The following is a 26,935-nucleotide window of genomic DNA, read 5'->3' as shown; positions in this document are numbered from 1 at the left end:
TGCAGTGAGCTGAGATCTGGCCACTGCACTCCAGCCTGGGCGACAGAGCGAGACTCCGTCTCAAAAAAAAAAAAAAAAAAAAGAAAACCACAATTGTTATTACCGAAAAGAGTTGTCTCTAGGAAAAAAGTGATTTAAAAAACCCAAACTGCATAGATAATGCAGATAGTTCTAGTAACTGGTCAGCAGCAAAAAGCAAACAATGTCTTCAGCTCCAATCTTTTGTTCATTTCTTATTGCTGCAGTTTCCCATTCATTTCTTCTTGTTGTATGACTAAAGGGGATGATGGTAGAGATGGTAAGTTGGTATTTACTCAGCCCTACCCTGCTCAGCCTTGGACATGGGCAAATTTTCAGCTGCTTTTGTCTCTTTGCCATATTGTGGTTTAGGGTTTTCTGGGTCTCCATCTGGGTACCGACATTGCTGCTGACCTGGGGTCTAATCTCCTTGATTTTTTTTTTTAATCCTCTTCATCACCATCCTCTCAAGGCTGTCTTTGGCTAGGAGGGCCCCAGCGGAATTGTGGCCTATAGCCACATACATATCTTGCCTCATTGGTCTACCTGGTGCTCCTGCACCCTGGCTGTCAACAACCCCCATCTCCGCTCCCTGCGCTGGAGGGCTGGAACACTGTGGTCCACGCCCATAGGGTCTCTTCAGGTAGTAGGGCAGGAACCCTCTCCTGAGGAAGGGCCGGTCTTGTTGGGCCTGGCCTTTGGGAGCACTCTCCCATCCTTCCTTCTTTTCCCCATGCTCACTGTTCTGGTAATTCCACTCGTAATTGTGTGGAGGACCCCCAGGATGTGGATAGCTTCTATAATGGTTACGACCTGCTCCACATTTACTGCCTTGCAGTGGAACTCCACCAGGGCTGTGATATCTGCTGCCTCCACACCCTTTTCTCCTTCAGCGTCAGACTCCACAGTCTCTCCAGCTCCTACACTGCCAAGGTACTTCCTGGGGTTCTTTTTAAATGGCAGATGCGTTTCTTACATTGAATCATTTTCCTTTTCCCAAAATCTTTGCTATGACCTTCTTGTCCCTACCCAGAGGACCATGGATGTGAGGCCGCCGAGGCCAGTACTCCCTGGGCAGCCAAGGCTGGTGGTAGAGGTGTGGCTACTTTCAGGGCTTTCTGGGGTATGCTCTCAGCTCCTGATCAAACTTGATTTTTTTATTTTTATATTTTGAAACAGGGTCTCACTCTATTGCTTAAGCTGAATTGCAGTGGTACAGTCGTAGCTTACTGCAGCCTCAACCTCCCTGGCTCAAGGAATCCTTCCACTTCAGCCTCCCGAGTAGCTGGGAATACAGATGCGTACCACCACCCAGCTAATTATTTATTTTTTGAGACAGAGTCTTGCTGTGATGCCCAGGCTGGAGAGCAATGGTGCAATTTCGGCTCACTGCAACCTCCGCTTCCTGGGTTCAAGCGATTCTCCCGCCTTAGCCTCCTGAGTAGCTGGAATTACAGGCACGTGTCACCACGCCCAGCTAATTTTTGTATTTTTAGTAGAGACGGGGTTTCACCATGTTGGTTAGGCTGGTCTCAAACTCCTGGGCTCAAGTGAACCTCCTACCTTGGCCTCCCAAAGTGCAGGGATTACAGGTGTAAGTCACTGCACCCAGCCTTAAAAAAAAAAATCACTTAATTCAATTTTTCCACTAACTTCTTGAAGTCCTCTTGTACTACAGCATAGATCAATCTTGAAGACTTTATGCTCAGCCAAATAAGCCAGTGAAATAACACATAAGGATAAATACTGTAGGATTCCACTTATGTGAGGAACCTGGAGTTCTTAAATTCATAGAGAAAAAGCAGAATGGTGCTTGCCAGGGGTTGAGGGGTAGAGGAGTGAGGAGTTATTGTTTAATGGGTACAGAGTTTCAGTTTTGGATGATAAAAAAGTTCTGGAGGTGGATGGTGGTGATAGTTTCACAACAATGTGTATGTACTTAGTGCCACTGAACTGTACACTTTAAAATGGCTAAAATGGTAAATATTATGTGCATTTTACCATAAGAAAAAAATTCATATTACACAAACATTACAAGTACGATTTCAATTACTAAATATATTTGCATATTTAAAGCTCAGAACAAAAGATATCCAATGTTTATGGTGGTTATCTCTGTGTGATAGGGCTATGGGTGCTTTTAATTTTCTCTGAATCTGTATTTATAACAGAGAAGTTATAAGTAGTAAATTATATAAAATTATGAGCAGTAAAATGTTTTTTATTACTTTTGCCGGTAATGCAAGCCCGAAATATTTTGTATTATCTTTTTTTTTTGAGACAGAGTTTCTCTCTTGTCACCCAGGCTGTATTGCAATGGCACGATCTTGGCTCACTGCAACCTCTGCCTCCCAGGTTCAAGCCATTCTGCCTCAGCCTCCCGAGTAGCTAGGATTACAGGCACCTGCCACCACAATAGCTAATTTCTGTATTTTTGGTAGAGACAGGGTTTTGCCATGTTGGCCAGGCTGGTCTCCAACTCCTGACCTCAGGTGATCTGCCCAACTTGGCCTCCCAAAGTGCTGGGATCACAGGCGTGAGCCACCATGCCTGGCCTTGTATGACTTTTGTAATAAAAGCAGGCATTGAAAAATGTGGTAAAAGAGGGGAACAATAGACACTTGAGGGTGGAGAGTGGGAGGAGGGAGCAGATCAGAAAAATAACTGTTGGCTAATAGGCTTAGTACCTGGGTAATGAAATAATCTGTATGACAAACCCCCATGACATGAGTTTACCTATATAACAACCTGCACATGTGCCCCTGAACCTAAAATAAACGTTAAACAAAAAGAAAAAAGTGGTATGTCATAAAATGAAGTATTATTCATCCATAAAAAGGAATGAAGTACTGGTAAATGTTACAACATGAATGAACTTTGAAAACATCATATGCTAAGTGAAAGAAGCCAGCCATAGAAGATCACATATTGTGTGATTCCACTCATGTGAAATGTCCAGAATAGGCAAATCCATGGAAAGAAAGGGCAGATTAGGGATTGCTTAGGGGTGATGGGAATAGGGGCAGGGGTGGGGGATGGGGAGTGACTACTAATGAGTACAGGGTTTCTCTTTTCTCTCTTTCTTTTTTAGAGACAAGGTCTTGCTTGCTGTTGCCCAGGCTGAAGTATAGTGGCCTTATCATAGCTCACTGCAACCTAGAACTCTTGGGGCTCAAGCAATCCTCCTGCCTCAGCCTCTGGGGTGGCTGGGACTACAGTGTGTGCCACCAAGCCTGGCTAAATTTTTTTTTTTTTTTTTTTTTTTGCAGAGACAGGGATCTCATCATGTTGCTTATGCTGGTCTTAAACTCCTGGTGAGAGGTGAAGCCAGCTGGGCTTCTGGGTCGGGTGGGCACTTGGAGAGCTTTTCTGTCCAGCTAGAGGATTGTAAATGCACCAATCAGCACTCTGTGTCTAGCTAGAGGATTGTAAATGCACCAATCAATATTCTGTAAAAATTGACCAATCAGCACTCTGTAAAATGGACCAATCAGTACTCTGTAAAATAGACCAATAAACAGGACATGGGCGGGGCCAAATATGGAAATAAAAGCTGGCCACCCAAGCCAATAGCAGCAACCTGCTGTGGTTCCTTTCCGGTTTGTAGTTTAACTCTTTATAATAACCCTTGCAGCTGCTTATTCTTTGGGGTCACACCACCTTTAAGAGCTGTAACACTCACCACGGAGGTCCGCGGCTTCGTTCTTGAAGTCAGCAAGACCACAAACCCACCAGAAGGAAGAAACTTTGGACACATCTGAAGGAACAAACTCCGGACACAACGTCTTCAAGAGCTCTTAATACTCACCACGAAGGTCCACAGCTTCATTTTTGAAGTCAGTGAGACCAAAAACCCACCAGAAGGAACCGACTTTGGACACGCTGGCCTCAAAGGATCCTCCTGCCTTAGCCTCCCAAAGTGCTAGAGCCACCATATCCAGTCCACTGTACAGGGTTTCATTTTGGGTTGATGAAAATGTCCTCAAATTGACCAGGTGTGGTGGCTCACGCCTGTGATCCCAGCACTCTCGGAGGCTGAGGAGGGTAGATCACCTGGGGAGAGGAGTTCAAGACCAGCCTGACCAATACGGTGAAACCCTGTCTCTCTTAAAAATACAAAAATTAACCAGGGGTGGTGGTGGGCAGCTGTAATCCCAGGTACTCGGGAGGCTGAGGCTGGAGAATCACTTGAACCCGGGAGGTGGAGGTTCAGTGAGTTCGAGATCATGCCACTGCATTCCAGCCTGGACAACAGAGCAAGACTCCGTTTCATAAAAGAAAAAAACAACGTCCTGAAATCAACCATGGTGATTGCACAACTCTGTGCCTACAGTAGTCCCCACTTCTCCAGAGTTTCTCTTGCCATGGTTTCAGTTACCCCTGAACCACTGAGGTCCGAAAAGAGATGAGTACAGTGTAAGATATTTAGAGACAGAGTTACAATATACAGTAACTTTTATTACAGTATACATTTGTTACAGTATATTGCTGTGATTGTTCCATTCTGTTTTATTATTTTTTTTGAGACCGGGTTTCTGTCATCCAGGCTGGAGTGCAGGGGTGTAGTCATGGCTTACTGTAGCCTGGACCGCCCCAGGCTCAGGTGATATTCCTACCTCAGCCTCCACAGTAGCTGGGACCACAGGCATGCATCACCACACCCGGCAATTTTTGTATATTTTATAGAGTTGGGGTTTTGCCATGTTGCCGAGGCTGGTCTTGAACTCCTAGGCTCAAGCAATCCGCCTGCCTTGGCCTCCCAAAGTGCTGGGGTTACATGCCTGAGCCACTGTGCCCAGCCTGTTCTATGTTATTATTAGTTATTGTTAATCTCTTAGCTAATTTACAAATTAAACTTTATCATAGGTATGTAGGTATAGAAAAAACAGTATATATAGGATTCAGTACTATCATCAGTTTCAGGCATCCAATGGGGGTCTTGGAATGTATCCTCCAGGGTTAAGTGTGAACTATATACAATAGTATATACTAAAAACTATTGAATTGTATATTTTAAATAGGTGAATTGTGGTATGTGAAGTATAACTCAATAAAGGTGTTACAAGGAAAATCTTGTTTTCAGACTTTAGGTTTTATCCCAATCTAAAATCTTTAGTAGTCATTTTGTATTAGACCCATTCCTAGGTACTTAATGAAGATGTGAAGTCAAAGAGAGACACTGCTGGGCAATTTTATTTATTTTTCGAGATGAGATCTCACTGTGTTGCTCAGGCTGGACAGCAGTGGCACAATCACAGCTCCTGCAACTTCAGCCTCCCAGACTCAAGCCACATCCTCCCACCTCAGACTCCCAAATAACTGCAACTACAGGGGTATGCTACTACAGGGGCACGCTGCTATTTTTTGTAGAGACAGGGTGTTGCCATGTTGTCCAGGCTGGTCTAGAACTCCTGAGCTCAAGCAATCTGCCCTGTCTCCCAAAGTGATGGGATTACAGGCACTTGGCCTGTTCAGAATTTCTTTCTTTTTTATTTTTATTTTTTGTGAGACGGAGTCTCGCTCTGTTGCCTAGGCTGGAGTGCAAATGGTGCGATCTCGGCTCACTGCAAGCTCCGCCTCCCAGGTTCATGCCATTCTCCTGCCTCAGCCTCCAGAGTAGCTGGGACTACAGGCGCCCGCCACCACGCCCGGGTAATTTTTTGTGTTTTTAGTAGAGACAGGGTCTCACTGTGTTAGCCAGGATGGTCTCGATCTCCTGACCTCGTGATCCACCCACCTCGGCCTCCCAAAGTGCTGGGATTACAGGCATGAGCCACCGCGCCCGGCCCAGAATTTCTTAAATGAATTAGCAAATATAAGCTAGAGGAGCCCACCAGCCCAGGCTACCCAAGGAGGAATACCTTGTTATCAGAACTGCCCAAACCAGAAAGATTGGATGACTCAACACAGTGCAGATTTGTGAATTCTAACCCAGAAAGATTACCCCTTCAGGACACATATGTGTCCAAGGAAACATTAAGAGTTCAATAGCCTGGGCAACATAGTCAAACTCTGTCTCCACAAAAATTACCTGGGCAAGGTGGTGTGCGCCTGTAGTCCCAGCTACTCAGGAGGCTGAGGTGTGAGGATCAGATGGGCTGGGGAGGTTGAAGCTGCAGTGAGCTATGATTGCACCACTGCAGTCCAGCCTGGGAAACAGAGCAAGACCCTGTCTCCAAAAAAAAAAAAAAAAAAAAAGAGGTTTATAGTCATCAATTCTGCGTTCTCTTCCTAACCCCTAGTATTCTAGGCAATTTAAAATTTAATAGGGTACAATTATCCAGTAGTTGGCCAGCAAATACTTATTAAGCACCTACTATGTGGTAGGAACTAAGGTTGCAAAATTCAATGTGACATAGTGCCTTACTCTTACAGAGCTTTCAGGCTAATAGAAGATAGAGACACATGCCATAAGCAATTGCAATAGTTTGACAAGAGCTACCCTAGAGCTGAGGTCAAGATACTGTAGGAGCATAGTGGAGTGTGGGGTGTAGGGTAGGAAAAGAACTATTTTTTTCCTTGATAATCACTGGGTTTGTGGCTGAAGCCCCTATAACAAAAGATAAACAAGAAAAGTATACACATTTATTTATTTAAGTTTCATGTGACATGGGAGACTTTAAAAGGAAACAGGGCTGGGCACAGTGGCTCACGCCTGTTATCCCAGCACTTTGGGAGGCTGAGGTGGTCTGATCACCTGAGGCCAGGAGTTTGAGACTAGCCTGGCCAAGATGGCAAAACCCAGTCTCTACTAAAAATACAAAAATTAGCCGGGCATGGTGGTGTGCGCCTGTAATCCCAGCTACTTGGGAGGCTGAGACAGGAGAATCGCTTGAACCCAGGAGGCAGAGCTTGCAGGGATTCGAGATGAAGGCACTGCACTCCAGCCCAGGTGACAGAGCAAACCTCCGTCTCAAAAAAAAGGAAATAGCCCAAAGAAACAGGTAAATCTGTGTATATTTTGATGGAGAAGTGGATGGTCATGGAAAAATACAATTGGATAAAAAGTATGATCTAATGTTAATAAACTGTGAGGGGACCACTTAGCAAGATCTATTTGTTCCAATTTTTCTTTGTGTCTCTGTGTGTTCAGACATAAGGATGTCCTTTTCCTCTAGGTATAGGGAGGGACCTCTCCAATGAGGTCTCATGACCTGCTTCAAGGGAGAAGGCTAAGAGGAAGATGAGAATGACCTACTTGCTTCTGCTGTTTTCTCAAATACCAAAGTGCCGTATTTGTGGGTAGGATGTCCTAAACTTATTCAGAGGTTGGTAGGGGTTGAGGTAAGAAATGTTTTCCAGTCTTTGAACTGAGACCTGAAGGCTGAGTAGAAGTTAGAGAGAGGAAGTGGAAGAAGAAAGTACTATGATTGGCAGAAAGTCATGTGTAAAGGCCCAGGGCAAAGAAAGAACATAGTTTTTATTCCAGGAACTTTACGTAGTTGAGGATGGTTGGAGAGTTTAAAATTAGATGTGGCAAAAGGTAAGACTCAAGAGATAAACAGGGGCCTCACAAATATAGAGGGCTTTTGAAACCTTTCCTGAAGTGCGTTTTGATACCTATGGAGGTGCACCACTGTTAGGGTTCTCTAGAGAGAGAGAACCAACAGGGGATGATTAGATAGATAGATAGATAGATAGATAGATAGATAGATAGATAGATACCTAGATAGATACATATACAGACAAAGGAGAAGGGATTTATTAGGGAATTGGCTCACATGATTCTGGAAGCTGAGAAGTCCCATGACAGGCCATCTGCAAGCTGGAGACCCTGGGATGCTGATATTGCGGCTCAATCCAAGTCAAAAAGTCTTAAAACGAGGGATGCCAATGGTGTAATTCTCTCAGCCCAAGCCCCAAAGCCTGAGAACCTGGTGAGGTGGTGCTCATGAAAGCCCTAGAGTCTCAAGGCTGGAGAGCCTGGGGTCCTGATATCCAAGGACAGGAGGAGAAGAGTATGTCCCAGCTCCAGGAGAGAGAGGAAATCCTTTTCTCTCCTTTTTTTGTTCTATCTTGGCCCCGAGCCAACTGGATGGTGCCCAGCCACACTGAGGGAAGATCTTCCCCTCTTAGTTCACTGACTCACAAGCCAGTCTGCTTTGGAAACCCAGACAGACACACCGAGAAGGAATGTTTTACCATCTCTCTAGGTGTTCCTTAATCCAGTCCAGTTGACACCTAACCTTAACCATTACAGCCACTGAGATCTCCAGCCTCCAACTGCTGCCCCTAAGATCTGCCACAGTATTCATATCAACACCATGCTCTCCCCAGGCTGCTCCTAGCCAATACCTGTGCATGGCCGAGCTGCTCAAACCAGGCCATATCCATGCCTCCTCTAATGGGCTGTCTTGGTTGTGGGGACTCCTGTGTGGTCTGGTCACAATAGGCTGCACGCTTACCTGTGGAGCTGCCTGGAGCCTGATGGTGACCCTTGGCCAACACTATGGAATATATCAAATGATGTTCTGTAACCATCAGTCTGTGGATTGTTTGGGGAACAGGACATACTGGCCTATCAGCATTGTTTAATAATTGTTTCTTTGATGGAGCCTGGAGGATTTCAATATTAAGGCTGGTCACGGAGCTAAAACATGCCTACGTGACCAGTTCACTCTAAGAGATCCCACCATGAGTGAACTTTGGACTTCCTGGTATATACACACATGACGGTTCAAGACCTGAGCATGTAGCACATCCAGTGGGAGTCAGCAGAGGGAGGACAAAGAAGCCTGTGCCTGAGATCTCTAGCCCCTTCTTTGCATAACTTTGCCTGCTGTTACCATACTGTATCCTTTGCCTGTTAAAAACTGATATGTGAGGGCTGGGTTGGGTGGCTCACGCCTGTAATCCCAGCACTTTGGGAGGCCGAGGTAGGTGGATCATGTGAAGTCTGGAGTTCAAGACCAGCCTAGCCAACATGGTGAAACCCTGTCTCTAATAAAAATACAAAAATTAGCTGGGCATGGTGGTGCACACCTGTAATCCCAGCTACTCGAGAGGCTGAGGTGGGAGAATCGCTTGAACCAAGGAGGTGGAGGTTGTGGTAAGCCAAGATCCGCCACTGCACTCCAGCCTGGGTGACAGAGCGAGACTGTGTCTCAAAAAACAAAACAAAACAATGCAAAACTGATCTGTATGAGTATAGAAACTGTTGGAGTCCTGTGAGTCCTTTCAGCAAGCAAACATGGAAGGTAATCAGAGCATGATGGACACAGTCCCCCATTGGCCTAGCCAAGATTTTCGCAGAGCTGCACTCTGTTCCGAGGCTCTCCCTGCATACTCCTGCTGTCTCTCTGCTTTATCCCTCAAAAGCATTTCCCCGAATAAATAAATCAATCTTCTGCACATCTGATTGCGTCCTAGCCTCTGCTTCTCAGAAAACTTGAACAGGAACAGGGTATCAAGAGTGGCTGGAAAAGCACACAGTTTAGGATTGACTGATTTCTCACCTGGCTGGCAAGGAGTATCCCATCCCAAGTGGAATGTGGGGCACGGATAATGCCTGATTCAAGGTGTCCCAAAATATCCAAGCGGAGGGGAACGCCTTTGCTGGTGAGATGATTCGGGCATTGAAAGACAGGGGAAAGACACCGCTTTAAAAGACAGTGGAGTTGGCTGGTTGTTAATGCCCTGTATAGGAATAATGAAAAGCGAGAGTTAAACACATACCAGCTAAATGGAGAGCCAGAGCCCTTATTGGTAGCTTACAAAGAGGTCATCATTGCCTTTACCAAGAGTGAACACAGCTGAGGAGCAAACTAGGTCTTAATGTTACTGAACAGAATTGGGGTCCACTTGCCTGGTGCAATAAGGCCAAAACAACCACACTGAGGTTTGCAGCAGGAGAAAGGAGGGAGTCTGTTTGCAGAGTGCCAAGTGAGAATCAAGCAGCTCTTGCTTAAATCTTGACCTCCCTGATGACTTGAAAGTAAGGACGTTTTGTTTTGTTCTTTGAGACAGGATCTCGCTCTGTCACCCACGCTGGAGTGTGGTGGTGCAATCATAGTTCACTGCAACCTCAGACTCCTGGTCTCAAGCGATCCGCTCATCTCAGCTAAGGCTATAGGCATGTGCCACCATACCTGGCTAGTTTTTAAATTTTTTTGTAGAGATCCGGGGCAGGTGTGTGTGTTTGGGTGGGGCTGGGGGGGGGGGGCGGTTCTTGCTATTTTGCCCAGGCTGGTCTTGAACACCTGGCCTCAAGAAATCCTCCTGCCTCAGCCTCCCAAAGTGCTGGAATTACAGACGTGAGCCACTGTGCCTGGCTTGAAAAAGAATTTTTAAAGGTAGAGGTAGATTTTAGGAAAGCAGAAGTTACAGGCAAAATCATAAATCAATACATGGAGATTATACACTGGTTTGGCCTAAAAGGGTGGGATGTCTTGAAGTGGGGGCTTACAGGTCACAGATAGACTCAAGATTTTCTGATCTGAAATTGGTTGAGGAAGAGAAGCTTTGTTTTAAAATGTGGGGTCAGTAGCAAAGAATGTTAGCTCTGGCTTGTGGGCGTGACCTCCTCCAGGCCCCTCAGGAAGAAATTGAGAACAAAGATAGTGGGCAGAGTTCAGTTCTCAGCTCCCTGTTCTCTGAGGTCTAACGTGCCAGCAGATCCATTTGGTAGGGGTTTGAGTTCCTGAAAAATAACTCAGAGACATATGTTAAGATGTCATCTTTAGTTTCTGTAGGGGAACCAAACATCCTGTGATTCTAACTACTGTTTTAAACTACCATTACCTTCTTATGAAGTTGCTTATTTACTTCTCAGGACTAGCTAGGAGCCTGGAATTTCCCTTGAAGGAATTCAGGATTTTCCTTTATTTCCATGCTTGGGTGCCTGAAGGCCTCAAAAAGGGGTGGTCCCTGCTCCCTCTCATTAATAGTTAAAGTCATTGAGTTCCAGAGGCATTTAAATGCTCAGCCAAGGCTGGGCACGGTGGCTCATGCCTGTAATCCCAGCACTTTGGGAGACCAAGGCAGGCAGATCACTTGAGGTCGGGAGTTCAAGACCAGCCTGGCCAACATGGTAAAACCCAGTCTCTACAAAAAATACAAAAATTAGCTGGGCCTGGTGGCACGCACCTGTAATCCTAGCTACTCGGGAGGCTGAGGCACGAGAATCACTTAAACCGGGGAGGCGGAAGTTGCACTGAGCTGAGATCACACCACTGCACTCCAGCCTGGGCAACAGAGTGAGACTCCGTCTCAAAAAAATAAGTAAATAAGAATAAAAAATAAATGCTTAGCCAAGACAAGTTGTTTACACAACCTCAGAGCCCTAGTTGAGAAAACTTGGGAACCTGACACTTAGGAAGGAGACATCTGGGGATGTGTCCTAAAGGATTTGGCTTTGCAGACTCAAAGGTTACAGAGGTATCCAACCTTCTCCATTAAAAGATAGCACTCCCCGGCCATGCGCAGTGGCTCACGCCTGTATTCCCAGCACTTTGGGAGGCCGAGGCGAGTGGATCACAAGGTCAGGAGATCAAGACCATCCTGGCTAACATGGTGAAACCCGTCTCCACTAAAAATACAAAAAATTAGCTGGGCGTGGTGGCAGGCGCCTGTAGTCCCAGCTACTCTGGAGGCTGAGGCAGGAGAATGGCGTGAAACCGGGAGGCGGAGTTTGCAGGGAGCCGAGATCACACCACTGCACTCCAGCCTGGGCAACAGAGCAAGACTCCGTCTCAAAAAATAAATGAAATAAAATAAAATAAATAAAATAAAATAAAATAAAATAAAATAAAATCTCCCTGCATGCAGGAAGACCTGCGGAGTTCTCTATCTGACAAAACAATACATTTCCCCCTCAGGAGCTTCCCCCGCCTCCTCTCTTGGCTTCCAGGCTGATAAGCAGGATTAAATTCTATTATAGCATAACCTGGCAGAGACTATGTTGGGCTTGATAAGGAAGAAGAGATATCACACCCTCGTGGAGCTTCAGGAATTACCTAGCATGTATTGGCAGGACCGGGACAGTATACCTGGGATTAGATTTTCAGGGTTGTTAATTAGAAAGACCAGAATATAAAACTGGATGAGTGGCTGGGTGCGGTGGCTCATGCCTGTAGTCCTAACACTTTGGGAGGCTGAGGCGGGCAGATCACCTGAGGTCAGGAGTTCGAGATCAGCTTGGGCAACATGGTAAAACCCATCTCTAATAATAAATACGAAAATCAGCTGGACATGGTGGCGCACACCTGTGCTCCCAGCTACTTAGGAAACTGAGGCTGAGGCAGAAGAATCACTTGAACCTGGAAGGGGGAGGTTGCAGTGAGCCGAGATCATGCAACTGCACACAGCCTGGGTGACAGGGGGAGACTCTGTCTCAAAAACGAACAAACAAACAAACAAAAAAACCAAAAAAACCCAAAAAAAACAAAAAACAAAAACTGGATGATTGAGAATTCATAGACTTGAGGACCTCTTCTTGGGACACAGGATTTAATGCCCTGGCAAGGACATTAAAGGGATGCTGGAGTGTAACTGAGAAGTCTGGAGAAAGCAATGGCCCACAAAGAATAAAGTGGAAATTCTTTAGTTGCTCTGGCAGATGATAGAGGAAGGAATAAAAAGGCTCAGGGAGGGCTGGGGGCGGTACCTCATGCCTGTAATCCCAGCACTTTGGGAGGCTGAAGCAGGCGGATCATGAGGTCAGGTGTTTAAGACCAGCTTGGCCAACCTAGCGAAACTCCGTCTCTACCAAAAATACCAAAATTTAGCCGGGCATGGTGGCGGGTGCCTGTAATCCCAGCTACTCAGGAGCCTGAGGCAGGAGAATCGCTTGAACCTGGGAGGTGGAGGTTGCAGTGAGCTGAAATCACGCCACTGCACTCCAGCCTGGGTGACACTGCGAGACTCTGTCTCAAAAAAAAAAAAAAAAAAAAGGCTCAGGGAGATGGGCAGACTGGACTGGATATATTATATGGGGTTAGAAGCCGCACTAAGAGAATTATGTGACTCCGGGAGGCCCAGAGGACATATCATTTGCCAAGACCAGCAGGAATGTGCTGATGGGAAGGATAGCAGCATCGAAGAGAAATTCAGGGGTGACTACTCTGTATGCTGGGTGATAGGAGAGGCAGTCACAGGTTGGGTAATGGGTACCCACTGAGAGTAACAGAGACCAGGTGGTATGCTTAACCAGAAGTCAGGGGGCCGTATTGACCGTAAAAATTGGCAAGGTTGGACGAACAGCCAAGGGACGCTGATCCACAGGGATATGTGGAAATGGGAATGGTTCATGGAACATGGTGTCTCTAGTGGCAAAATGGCCAACAAGGGTGCTACTCAATATCTATAATTAAAAGAAGGCAAAACTAGAGGGGCAGGAGGCCAAGAGCAATCACCCCAAGAAGCCACTATCCCTTGCCCAGTCCTCAGACCTGCACCAACTTTCAGATCTGGAACTCACTGATTGAACACATGGCCAGGACCCTAAGAGGAAGGGTGATGGCACATGTTTAGTACTGTAATAATTCCCAGCCATTCCCCAATGGGACCACTTATTTAAGTGACTGCACACTGAGGAAAGAGGGATACCCCGATATTTCAAGGGCCATTAGAAACAGGGTCTAAGTTGATATTAATAGTCTACACTGGAAGTCATCATAAACCGTCTTTAGAGTTGGGGAATTCAGGTTGGAGGCAGGTATTAAATAGAATCCTGACTACAGTGTAGCTTACAGCATGTCTAATAGGTCTGTGGACACACTTGATGGTCATTGCCCCAGTCCCTGATGGGAGAACTTGGCAGTTGGAATAACCCCTCTCATTAGGTCCTTGGCTACTATAGTGAGGGAAGGTTAAAAAGGTAGGTAAAAGTCCTAGAAACTTCTCCCTGCTTTCCCCACAAGATATTAAAAAAAAAAAAAAGAAAAAAAAAATTGGTTGGGCACAGTGGCTCACGCCCGTAATCCCAGCACTTTGGGAGGCTGAGGCGGGCAGATCACAAGGTCAGGAGATCGAGACCATCTTGGCTAACACAGTGAAACCCCATCTCTACTAAAGCTAAAAAAATATTAGCTGGGCGTGGCAGCGTGCGCCTGTAGTTCCAGGTGCTGGGGAGGCTGAGGCAGCAGAATGGCGTGAACCCGGGAGGTAGAGATTGCAGTGAGTCGAGATTGCACCACTGCACTCCAGCCTGGGTGACAGAGCAAGACTCCGTTTCAAAAAAAAGCCTGGGCACGGTGGCTCACACCTGTAATCTCAGCACTTTCAGAGGCTGAGGTGGGTGGATCACTTGAGCTCTGGAGTTTGAGACCAGCCTGGCCAATGTGGTAAAACCCTGTCTCTACTAAAAATACAAAAATTAGCTGGGTGTGGTGGTATGTGCCTGTAATCCCAGGTACTCGAGAGGCTGAGGCAGGATAATCACTTGAACCCAGGAGGTGGAGGTTGCAGAGAGCCGAGATCCTGGGCAACAGAGTGAGACTCCATCTCAAAAAAAGAATTAAATCCTGGGGTGAGGATGGTGAAGATCAAGATGCACCATCAAAGATCTAAAGGGACTGGGTGCAGTGGCTCATGCCTGTAATCTCAGCACTTTGGGAGGGTGAGGTGGGAGGATTACTTGAGCCCAGGAGTTTGGGACCAGCCTGGACAACATAGCAAGACTCCATCTCTACAAAAAATAAAACAATTAGCTAGGCATGGTGGCGTGCCATTGCACTCTAGCCTGGGTGACAGAGCAAGACCTTGTCTCAAAAAAGATTTAAAGGATGTCAGGTCTGTTGTTTGATGTTTTTAAAAAATCACCCTAAATTTAATATAGATAAGTTTTTTTAGCATTTGTAAAATCATTCAGCCACACTTGAATGTTCTAAATATTTTCCCATGTTCAACAAACTGATTTAAATGAAGTGATTCCACCACTTAAAGAGAAAAGTCTGTGCAATCACTTTAAACCTTGTAGTTACTTTAATTTCATCATTGAGATAGCAATAGCTCTTAATCTCACTAGGATCTGGATCCAAACTCACATTCTTCCTCACAAAATGTAATCAATTTTGTGTTCACCCAAATATCATCAGATTGAGCCTTGTGAATTTATCTTAAATAATTAACATCTTCTGGGGAAACTTGTTCCACTGGAATTCCTAATTCAGCTTTTAAAGGCCCCTGTGCTGCCCTTTCTACTCTGATTGCATCATTTTTTCAAGGTCTCTTGGATGGATGACTACAAGTATTGATAAACAACCTGGAAAGGTCATTTTAGTGTATGATCTCGCTGTAGTAGTAGCTGATTTTCTGTGTTTAATAAGATGACACTGGCAGTGTGAGATGGTTCACAGTGGTAATGCCAGCATTTTGGGAGGCTTAGGTGGGAAGATTGCTTGAGCCCAGGAGTTTGAGAGCAGTCTGGGGAATATGGCAAAAACCCATCTCTACATAGAATTCACACCTGTGGTCCCAGCTACTCCAAAGGCTGAGGTAGGAGGATCACCTGAGCCCAGGTAGGCTGAGGCTGCAGTGAGCCGTGATTGAGACACTGGATTCCAGCCTGAGTGACAGAGTGAGACCCTGTCTCAAAAAAAAAAAAAAAAAAAAGAAAGAAAAAGAAAAGAAAAATGAAAAAAAAAAGTCACTTAAGGTGCAATGCAATAGTCCTTTTTCAATGTTTTCATTCAGGTGAATGAAACAATTTGTTTTGGTTCCATGTCCAGTTGTATTGTCATTGGAATCACTCAAAATATACATCACTAGGCCGGGTACAGTGTCTCATGCCTGTAATCCCAGCACTTTGGGAGGCCAAGGCGGGTGGATCATTTGATGTCAGGAGTTCGAAACCAGCCTGGCCAACATGGTGAAACCCCATTTCTACTAAAAATTACAAACATTAGCTGGCTGTGGTGGCATGTACCTGTAATCCCAGCTACTCAGGAGGCTGAGGAAGGAATTGCTTGAACTTGAGAGGCAGAGGTTGCAGTGAGCTGAGATCATGCCCCTGCACTCCAGCCTGAGCAACAGAGTGAGACTCTGTATATATATATACACACACACATATATATACACACACACACACACACACACATATATATATGGGTATACACACACACACACACACACACACATACACATGACTTCCAGAATTGGAAAATTTTGTTCATCAAAATTGTCAATATTTATTTCAGGCATGATTGAAATATGTGTGTTCTGTCCTCAGTATCCTTGCTCCAGCTCCAGCTACGGCTGAGTCAGACAGCAAGAACCAAACACATCCCTCAGGGCTTAAATGTGTCTCCTTCAGGCCTGCAGTAGAATGGTTCACAAGCAACTCCTACCAAAGATCCTCTTTCCTATGCCTTGACATACTTGCTGATTCAAGGATAGGAACCTAAATCAAGGAGTCTGTTCCATAGGGACTGGGAAATGGATCCAGAAAAGTGGATTTAATCACTTTCCAAGTGGCTATACCAAAACACACAAACCTGTCCTTTCCTTTGGCTATACTTTTCACCAAGGGCTAGAAGCAGCAGAAAAGGCCAGTGCACAAAGAAAAGGTAGTGAGCTCTCAGGAGCCTCCAAGAGCGAAGAGGGAAAAGCTGCAGCAGTGCTCTCTGCCCTGGTTCCATCTCTCCTTCCTTAAGCCCAGCTGCACTCTCACCCTGGGGTTATTTGCAACCCAAGGCCTCACTAACCTATATTTCTATGCTGACATCAAACTAAACTATGCATATATGCAGAGGATGGCAAGCAAAGTAGAAAAATGAAAACAGCTTAACTTCTTTAGAGGGTGTGATCATGGATGAATGTTTGTCTTTATTATTATTATTATTGTTAGTTTTTTAGAGACAGGATCTTGCTATATTCCCCAGGCTAGTCTCAAACTCCTTAGGTTCAAGGGATCCACCCACACCAGCCTCCTGAGTAGCCGAGATTACAGGCATGCACCTAGCAGGGGAGGCATATTCTTTTTTTTTTGAGACTAAGTTTTGTTCTGTCGCCCAGGCTGGAGGGCAGTGGCACAATCTTGGCTCACTACAAGCTCAGCCTCGGAGTTCAAATGATTCTCCTGCCTCAGCCTTCTGAGTAGCTGGGAATTCAGGCAGGCATCACCATGCCCAGCTAATTTTTGTATTTTTAGTAGAGATAGGGTTTTGCCATATTGGCCAGCCTGGTTTAGAACTCCTGACTTCAGGTGATCCACCCACCTTGGCCTCCAAAAGTGCTAGGATTACAGACATGAGCCACTTTGCCTGGCCATGGCAATATTCTTTTTTTTTAAAGACAGAGTCTTGCTCTGTCACCAGGCTGGAGTGCAGTGATGCGATCTTGGCTCACTGCAACCCTCCGCCTCCCGGGTTCAAGCGATTTTCCTCCCTCAGTCCCCCAAGTAGCTGGGACTACAGGTGTGTGCCACCACGCCCAGCTAATTTTTGTATTTTTAGTAGAGATGGGGCTTGACCATGTTGGCCAGGATGGTCTCGATCTCTTGATCTTGTGATCTGCCCACCTCGTCCTCCCAAAGTGCTGGGATTACAGGTGTGAGCCACCGTGCCTGGCTGGATAATCTTTTTATACCTAAAAATAGTTTGCACTAAAACTAATCTTTAGGCCTGGCGCGGTGGCTCATGCCTGTAATCCAAGCATTTTGGGAGGCCAAGGTGGGTGGATCACCTGAGGTCAGCAGTTCAAGACCAGCCTGACTAACATGGTGAAACCTGGTCTCTACTAAAAATACAAAAATTAGCCAGGTGTAGTGGTGGGCGCCTATGATTTCAGCTACTCAGGAGGCTGAGGCAGGAGAATCACTTGAATCCAGAAAGCAGAGTTTGCAGTGAGCTGAGACCCCGCCATTGCACTCCAGCCTGGGTGACAGAGTGAGATTCCGTCTCAAAAAAAAAAAACAAAAAACAAAAACAAACAAACAAAAAACCTAATTTTTAAAAATTGAGGCTGGGCGCAGTGGCTCACGCCTGCAGTCCCAGAACTTTGGGAGGCCAAGATGGGCGGATCACGAGGTCAGGAGATCGAGACCACCCTGGCTAACACGGTGAAACCCCGTCTCTACAAAAAATACAAAAAATTAGCAGGGCGTGGTGGCGGGCACCTGTAGTCTCAGCTACTCTGGAGGCTGAGGTAGGAGAATGGCGTGAACCCAGGAGGTGGAGCTTTCAGTGAGCAGAGATCGTGCCACTGCACTCCAGCCTGGGCGACAGAGTGAGACTCCATCTCAAAAAAAAAAAAAAAAAGGAACCATACATTCAGTAAAGTGCACAAATCTTTACTGTATTACATCTTGACAATTTGTTTCTTTTTAAAATCAACTATTATTGAGATAAGAATTATATATAACAAAATGTACCTATTTTTAGCGTATGGTTTGATGAACTTTGACATCTATGTATGTATCATCATAATGAAGATATATAACATTTCCACCACCAACAAAATTTCCCTCATACTCCTTTGTAGTCAATCCCACCCCTCCCAGTACTAGGCAAACACTGGTCTGCTTTTTGCCACTATATAGTAGTTTTTCCTGTTCTAGGACTTGACATAAAAAAATCTTACTCTCTCTATATATGTATCATACACACACACACACACACACACTTTTTTGGATCTGGATTCTTTAGCTCAGCAAAGACAAGGTCTCACTATGTTGCCCAGGCTGGCCTTGAACTTCTGGGCTCAAGTGATCCTCCCCCGTCAGCCTCCCAAAGTGCTGGCATTACAGGCATGAGCCACTGCACCTGGCATGTAATTTACAATTAAGAAGACTAGTTTAAGTACTTAGGTTGATAAATCCCATACAACACAAAAGCAAAGGAAATTATTCTCAATAGGCAGAGATACAATTAATTGCAGATATATGGCTTACTAAGATTACTAAAACAGCTCATGCTATATATTGAAACAAAAAGAAAAAAATGCCTGAGGCAAGGAGATTGAGGCTGCAGTGAGCTGTGATTGACCCAGCCTGGGTGACACAGTGAGATACATCTCTTAAAAACAGAAAAAAATTATGAAAAGAAAAAAAAGTTGTACTGAGATGGATTTTAAAATAATCTCAGAAAATACAAAAATTATTAATAATCTTTACAGCTTTTGATTACATATCTTCATAATGATAATTTTAATCACAGGTCTCAAATTTTATTGCAAATATATTGCCATTAGGTCTCTAATTGTAGATTATTTTTTGTTGAATATTCTGCTGATAAATAAACAACTGCTTAACATTCCAATAAAACATATTCTCACAATTAACTATGAGACTGGTGCCACCACTGGGAAATGAGCTGAGTTAATCAGCAGTTACATCGAATGTAACGAATCCCAAATCACTTCTTTCTCTAGGTCCGCTGAAGTCATCTAAGTTTTTCAGCTTGATCGGCGAGTCATTGCCACCACACCCGGGATGCTTCCGTCTTTGAAGGCGGTGCTGATGGTGAAAGCAGCTAAATGTGAGCGCCGCCATCAGGCTGAGAAGTGGCAGAGAGTTCACCTACGACACCACCGCGTTCATCTCCCACGACCCTGCGTCCACATGCATGCTTGGGCTCCTGTTTCAGGAGTGTATCCCGTAACTTTAAATATTGTTATGCTACTTTACATATCATGTAAGAACCTTTTAATAATTCAACTACATTTTCCCTTTGGAACCTTTGTGCTCTTGTTTTAAGACATTTCATTTCCATTTCCATTAGAAAATTTAAAATATATTTTTATATTTGCTTTAAATGGTTATCTTTTTAGAGAAAATTTTTAAAATGAAAAAAGTATTTTATATTTACCATGTATTTACATCTCTGTATTTCTTTTTTTTTTTTTAAGATGGAGTCTCGCTCTGTCGTCCAGGCTGGAGTGCAGTGGCATGATCTCGGCTCATTGCAAGCTCCGCCTCCTGGGTTCACGCCATTCTCCTGCCTCAGCCTCCCGAGTAGCTGGGACTATAGGCACCTGCCACCAAGCCTGGCTAATTTTTTGTATTTTTAGTAGAGACGGGATTTCACCATGTCAGCCAGGATGGTCTTGATCTCCTGACCTTGTGATCCACCCGCTTTGGCCTCCCAAAGTTCTGGGACTACAGGTGTGAGCCACTGTGCCCGGCCACATATGGTTATTTATTTGTGTAGATCTCATTTTTCTATCTGTCACCCAGGCTGGAGTGCAGTGACACAATCATGGCTCACTGAAACCCCAAACTCCTGGGCTCAAGCAGTCCCTCTATCTTGAGCCTCCTGAGTAGCTGGAACTAAAGGTGTGTGCCACCATACCCAGCTAATTTTTCTCTATTTTTGATAGAGATTGTGTCTCGCTAGTTGCCCAGGTTTGTCTTGAACTCCTGGCTTGAGGCAATCCTCTCCCTACAGTCTCCCAAAATGATGGGATTGGCTGGGCGCAGTGGCTCATGCCTGTAATCCCAACACTTTGGAAGGCCAACGGGGGCAGATCACTTGAGGTCAGAGTTCAAGATCAGCCTGGCCAACATGGCGAAACCCCATCTCTATTAATATAAAAAATATTTTAAAAACAACAACAACAAAAAGCCCAAAGTGCTAGGATTATATGCATGAGCCACCGTGCCCAGCCAAAAAAATATTTCTTATAATGCAGTTCTCTGGAAATGACCTCACAGCTTTTATTTATCTGAAAAGGTCTTTCTTTTCTTTTTTTTGAGATGGAGTCTTGCTCTGTCGTCCAGGCTGGAGTGCAGTGGTGCACTCACCACAACCTCTGCCTCCCAGGTTCAAGTGATTCTATTCTCCTGCCTCAGCCTCCCCAGTAGCTGGGATTACAGGCGCATGCCACCACGCCTGGCTAATTTTTGTATTTTTAGTAGAGATGGGGTTTCACCATTGTTGGCCAGGCTGATCTCGAACCCCTGACTTCAAGCATTCTGCCCACCTTGGCCTCCCAAAGCACTGGGATTACAGGTGTGAGCCACTGTGCCTGGCCACAACATTGGTAGTTTTGATATTTGTCTTTTTTTTTTCTTCACACTCACAGACTCAGGTCACAACTTTTGACATTTGGATTGACAAATTCTTGGCACTGTTGACATTTCTTTGTTGTGGAGGCCTTTCCTGTGCACTCTAGGATGTTTAACAGCATCCCTGGTGCTATGGTCTGAATGTTTGTGTCTCTTCTAAATTAATATGTTGAAGTCTAAGACTAGTAGTATCAGAGGAGGTGGGGTGTTTGGGATTGGTGTCTTTATGAAAGAGGCCCCAGAGAGCTGCCTTGTCCCCTTTCACTATGTGAGAAAGCAGCAAGGACACATTCTCTAAACCAGGAAGCTGGCTCTCATCAGACACCAAATCTGCCAGTGCTTTGATCTAGGTCCTCCCGGCCTCCAAAACTGTGAGAAACAAATTTCCGTTATTTATACACTACCCAGTGTTTTGTTATAGCTGCACAAATGGACTAAGACACCTGGCCTCTACCTTCTAGACAATGGTAGCATCTTCCCAGTCATGACAATATAAATTGTCTCCAGATATAGCAAAATATCCTCTGGGGAGTAAACTCACCCCTGGTTGAGAATTGCTGTTCCAGGTCTATTTTAGTTCTACTCCTAAGGTGTAACACTTCACAGATCTTTACCACATATCCTGAGTGTTTAATCAGGTCTCTTCACTCAGAGTCGGAACTCAAACATACCCCAGTAGTGTGTGGGCTCTGGGAACTGTCCAACTTACATTTCCCCATGGTGATTTTTTGCTTGGCTTTGCGGAGTTTCCTGTTAGAGATACAGTTTAATATTTAGCACAAGATTCCAGGGCACTGTTATGCAGATTTCCTAGGCTCTTTCTCTGGACTCTTTTCTCTGTGTTACTTTGCCTTGCAAATTCCAGCCACCTTAGCCTCCTGAAGCCAATCTCTGTCCTTCAACTTGGTGAAATGACCATATTCTGTTTAGGTTCCCTCTTCTTGCACCACAGCAGTCTGGGAGGTATCTCCAGGCAGACAGCCTAGGTCATTTTTGGACTCATTCCATTTCTTTTCCTTCTCACAGTCTTGAATTGCCTGTAGTATGTGTATGAACATTTGTTTCGTATATTTTGCCCAGTTTCCTTATAGCAGGAGGGCATGTATGGTACTTGTTACTCTGTCAGGGCTGGAAACAGAAGTCTCCCTCAATAATTACATTTTTAAACATTTCATCTACTAACATGCCCTGTTGGTGTTGGTCTTTCTTTCTATCACTCTTTACTACTTTTCTTTTCTAAACACATAATTACTGAATAGGCCAAGAAAGACATTTCAATTAAATGCCACTTTGTTTTCTATGAGATCACCTTTTCTAAAATGTATCAGATCTCTATTTTGCTTTTGGGCAGTCACATTCATCCTTGGGTAAATACTGACCACATCCATTATTCGCTGTACCCAAGGCAGATACACTTGCATTTCAAATTAGAGGTAAGCAGAACGGTCCTCTGTTCATTGATATAGGAAAATGATGGGCCAGGAAAATGATTAGCCAGGTGTGATGGCTCACGCCTGTAATCCCAGCACTTTAGGAGGCTGAGGCAAGAGGATCACTTGCATCCAGGAGTTTGAGACCAGCCTCGGCAACAAAGTGAGATCTTGTCTCTACAAAAATTAGCCAGGGGTGGTGGTTTGCACCTGTAGTCCCAGCTACTTGGGATGCTGAACTGGGAAGATCACTTGAGCCCAGAGAGAGAGAGAGAGATGCACTTAAGCCATGTGAGATAGACTCCTATCCCCTTCCACCATTTGAGGACATAACAAGAAGGTGGTGTCTGTGAACCAGGAGACAGGCGCTCACTGGATACTGAACCCGCTGCATCTTGATCTTGGTCTTCCCAGCTTCACAACTGTGAGAAATAAATGTCTGTTGTTTATCAGCTACCAAGTCGATGGTATTCTGTTATAGCAGTCCAGACGGATGAAGATGATAATAGTAGTAGTTAACATTTACAGACTACCCACCACACACTAGTCACTAGTTAACACTTTACCTACATGTTTCTCAGTTATCTTCACAGACTTTTGAGAGGGCCAGCCTTATTATCTCCATTTTACAAATGTACCAAGAGTTGAAACAGCTTTCCAGGGTCACACAGCCAGCAAGCAGCAGTCAGGTGGCTCATGTTCCTCACCATGGCATGGCTGTGACAGCTCCACTGTCTCTACAACGTGGGCACCAAGCTTTACAAAGGCTCTCTCTTTCAGCGAAGCTTCTACATGGTGCCCATTTATTAATTAAAAAATGTAAAAGTCGCTAACATTGAAATGAGTGATACAAGGATTGTATTAGTCACTCTCGAGCTTTTTCATACATTTTTCTGTTTGAATGGAATAATTTGCATTTTTTGAAATAGAAAACAATGAGTCACACATCAAATTCTACTGCATCACTAATACACATGTCTCACGAGCATACTACTAGGAATTATTTGGCCTGCCACGGCTGCCAGGGATCTACAATTAAGAATTCACCCACCATGTTGTTTTTAAGTCTCGTTGCATTTCCTGTGCCCAGATAAATCCTCTGTCCCTGGTTGATTCAAGAAATATTTATTGCATGCATCTTGTTTGCAGGATAAGTGCTCTCCGGTTGTTTTTGTTTGTTTGTTTGTTTGTGGGTTTTTTTTTTTTTTTTCTGTTTTGAAAGCAAATCTTGACTTTGGTTGCAAGTGTTCTTAGATTTATTGTGTCACCTGCATGAGCAAACACAGACTAGGTATTTAGTAACTATCTGTGCATTCACTGACTCCCACCCCTAGTCCTGGAACTTGCTCTTTTTCCTACTACCGTAGTTCTATAATTCTAATCCTTCCCCTGGGCCTCTGTGTTAAGGAAACCATATTACATCTCCATTAACCATCAGTGTCCTTAAGTTCTCAAAGTTATTTAGGACCTCCTCTTAATTTGTTCCTGTATCATTCTCATTCCACTTCTAAAGCATAATTTCCCCTCAAGCTATATGAATTTTTCTCTATATTTAGCTCTTGGTTTTTCTAATCCCCTACCCCTCCCTTCCTCTCATGTTTTGCTTCGTTTGCTCCTCATACATTCCTGTTCCTGTTCCTTTAGGGAGAAAACTGACACACATACACACTCACTGAGGTCTCCCTCCAGTAGGGAATTTTTTTTTTTTTTTGAGACAGAGTCTTGCTCTGTCACCCAGGCTGGAGTGCAGTGGCATGATCTTGGCTCACTGCAACCTCCGTCTCCTGGGTTAAAGTGATTCTCCTGCCTCAGCCTCCCAAGTAGCTGGGATGACAGGCACGCCCCACCATGCCCAGCTAATTTTTGTATTTTTAGTAGAGAGAGGTTTCACCATGTTGGCCAGGGTGGCCTTGATCTCCTGACCTCGTGATCCACCCACCTCGGCCTCCCAAAGTGCTGGGATTACAGGCGTGAGCCACTGTGCCCAGCTCTTTTTTTTTTTTTTTTGAGATGGAGTCTCACTTTATTGCCCAGGCTAGAGTGCAGTGGCATGATCTCGGCTCACTGCAACCTCTGCCTCCCAGACTCAAGTGATTCTCGTACCTCAGCCTCTTGAATAGCTGAGATTATAGGTGCAAGCCACCACGTCTGGCTACATTTTGTAATTTTAGTAGAGACGGGGTTTTACCATGTTGGCCAGGCTGGTCTTGAACTCCTGACCTCAAGTGATCCACCTGCCTTGGCCTCCAAGAGTGCTCACGCCGCCATACCTGGCATTTTTTTTTTTTTTTTTTGAGATAGGGTCTTGTTCTGTCACCCAGGCTGGAGTGCAGTGATGCAAGCATGGCTCACTGCAGCCTCAACCTCCTGGGCTCAAGTGATCCTCCCTCTTCAGCATTCCAAGTAGCTGGGACTACAGGCGACTGCCACCACACCGGCTATTTTTTGTAGAGATGGGGTTTCATCATGTTGCCCTGGCTGGTCTTGAACTCCTGGGCTCAAGTGATCCACCTGCCTTGGCCTCCCTAAGTGCTGGGATCACAGGTGCATGGCACTACGCCTGGCTAATTTTTAATTTTTTGTAGAGATGGGGTCTTGCCATGTTGCCTAGGCTGGTCTTGAACTTCTGGGTTCATGCAGTCATACAGGCATGAACCACTGAGCCCAGCTGGGAAGTCTTTCTAAAGACCTTTACGTATTGAGAATTCTTCACTGTATCAGTTATACCTTTTGTTGTAAATAACAGAATCCCCTCACTTGAATGGATTTGGTTTCAGGTAATGAGAATCCTGGAGGAGGACATCTTCAGGTTGGTGGATGTGCAGTTTGGGGAGGTTACCAGGGACCTAGGGGTATTCTCTCCTTACTCTCCCTTCCCCCAGCACATCAGCTTGTCCTTGGGAAAACTCTTCTCAGGGCACTAATGGTTATGACACATCTAGGAATCCCGACATCGGCATGCCCTTATTGTACCATCTCAACTCACTGGAGCCTAGACCTCCTGGGCTCAAGCAATCCTCCCACCTCAGCCTCCCGAGTAGCTGGGGTCACAGGCACATGCCACCATGCTTGGCTAATTTTTAATTTTTTTTTTTTTTTTTTTTTGTTAGAGACAAGGTCTCACTAGATTGCTCAGGCTTGTTTTGAATGCCTGGGCTCAAGTAATTCTCCTGCCACAGCCTTCCAAAGTGCTGGGATTACAGGCATGATGAGCCACCACACCTGGCCACATTCGCTTTTTTAACTCATGCACTAGTAAGGGCAATGGGACAACCACGATTGACTTAGACCAGAGGTGTCAAGTTAGCAACCAAGTGCCAGGTGTATGTGGAATCATCTGTGTAGTTTTAAAAACGACTGATGCCTGAGTGTCCATGCCCCCATCATCCATTTTCATAGGGATATGGTCTGGCTGTGTCCCCACTCAAATCTTGAATTCCCACGTGTTGTGGGAGGAGCTTAGTGGGAGGTAACTGAATCATCGGGGCAGGTCTTTCCCATGCTGTTCTCGTAATAGTGAATAAGTCTCACAAGGTCTGATGGTTTTGAAGATGGGAGTTTCTCTGCACAAGCTCTCTCTTTCCTTACTGCCATCCATGTAAGATGTGACTTGCTCTTCCTTGCCTTCCACCATGATTGTGAGGCTTCCCCAGCCACATGGAACTCTAAGTCCAATTAAACTCTTTCTTTTGTAAATTGTCCAGTCTTGAGTATGTCTTTATCAGCAGCATGAACATGGATTAATACAGTAAATTGGCACCCGTAGAATGGGGTGCTGCTGAAAAGATATCTGAAAATGTGGAAGTGACTTTGGAAATGGGCAACAGGCAGAGGCTGGAACAGTTGGAGGGCTCAGAAGACAGGAAAATGTGGGAAAGTTTAGAACTCCTTTTAGTTTAGACTTGTTGAATGACTTTGACCGAAATACCAATAATGATAAGGACAATGAAATCTAGGCTGAGGTGGTCTCAGATGAAGATGAAGAATTTGCTGGGGACTGGAACAAAGTTGACTCTTGTTATGTTTTAGCAAAGAGGCTGGCAGCATTTTGCCCCTGCCCTAGAGATTTGTGGGACTTTGAACTTGAGAGAGATGATTTAGGGTAGCTGGTGGAAGAAAGCATTCTAAGCAGCAAAGCATTCAAGAGGTGATGTGGGTGCTGTTAAAGGCATTCAGTTTTATAGGGGAAGCAGAGCATAAAAGTTCAGGAAATTTGCAGCCTGACAATGTGATAGAAAAGAAAATCCCATTTTCTGAGGAGAAATTCAAGTTGGCTATAGAAATTTGCAAAAGTAACGAGGAGCCGAATGTTAACCTGCAAGACAATGGAGAAAATGGCCCCAAGGCATGTCAGAGGTCTTCATAGCAGCCCCTCCCATCACAGGCCTAGAGACCTAGGAGGAAAAAATGGTTTCGTGGGTTGGGCCCAAGGTCCCCATGTTGTGTGCAGCCTAGGGACTTGGTGTCCTGCATTCCAGCTGCTCTAGCCATGGCTAAAAGGGGCCAAGGTACAGCTTGGGCTGTTGCTTCAGAGGGTGGAAAC

At 45.0% G+C, this 26,935-nt stretch overlaps 1 pseudogene; it reads right to left on the bottom strand.

Annotated features, from left to right (window-relative positions):
• Positions 1–118: 118 nt before the first annotated feature.
• LOC101010291 lies at positions 119–19,447 on the bottom strand (annotated as a pseudogene).
• Positions 19,448–26,935: the final 7,488 nt, after the last annotated feature.

This window comes from Papio anubis, chromosome 1 (genome assembly GCF_008728515.1).
Source record: "Papio anubis isolate 15944 chromosome 1, Panubis1.0, whole genome shotgun sequence".
In the NCBI taxonomy this organism is placed as follows: Eukaryota; Metazoa; Chordata; class Mammalia; order Primates; family Cercopithecidae; genus Papio; species Papio anubis.
The sequence above is the reverse complement of the archived record's forward strand: the minus strand, read 5'-3'. Positions and strand labels throughout refer to the sequence as shown.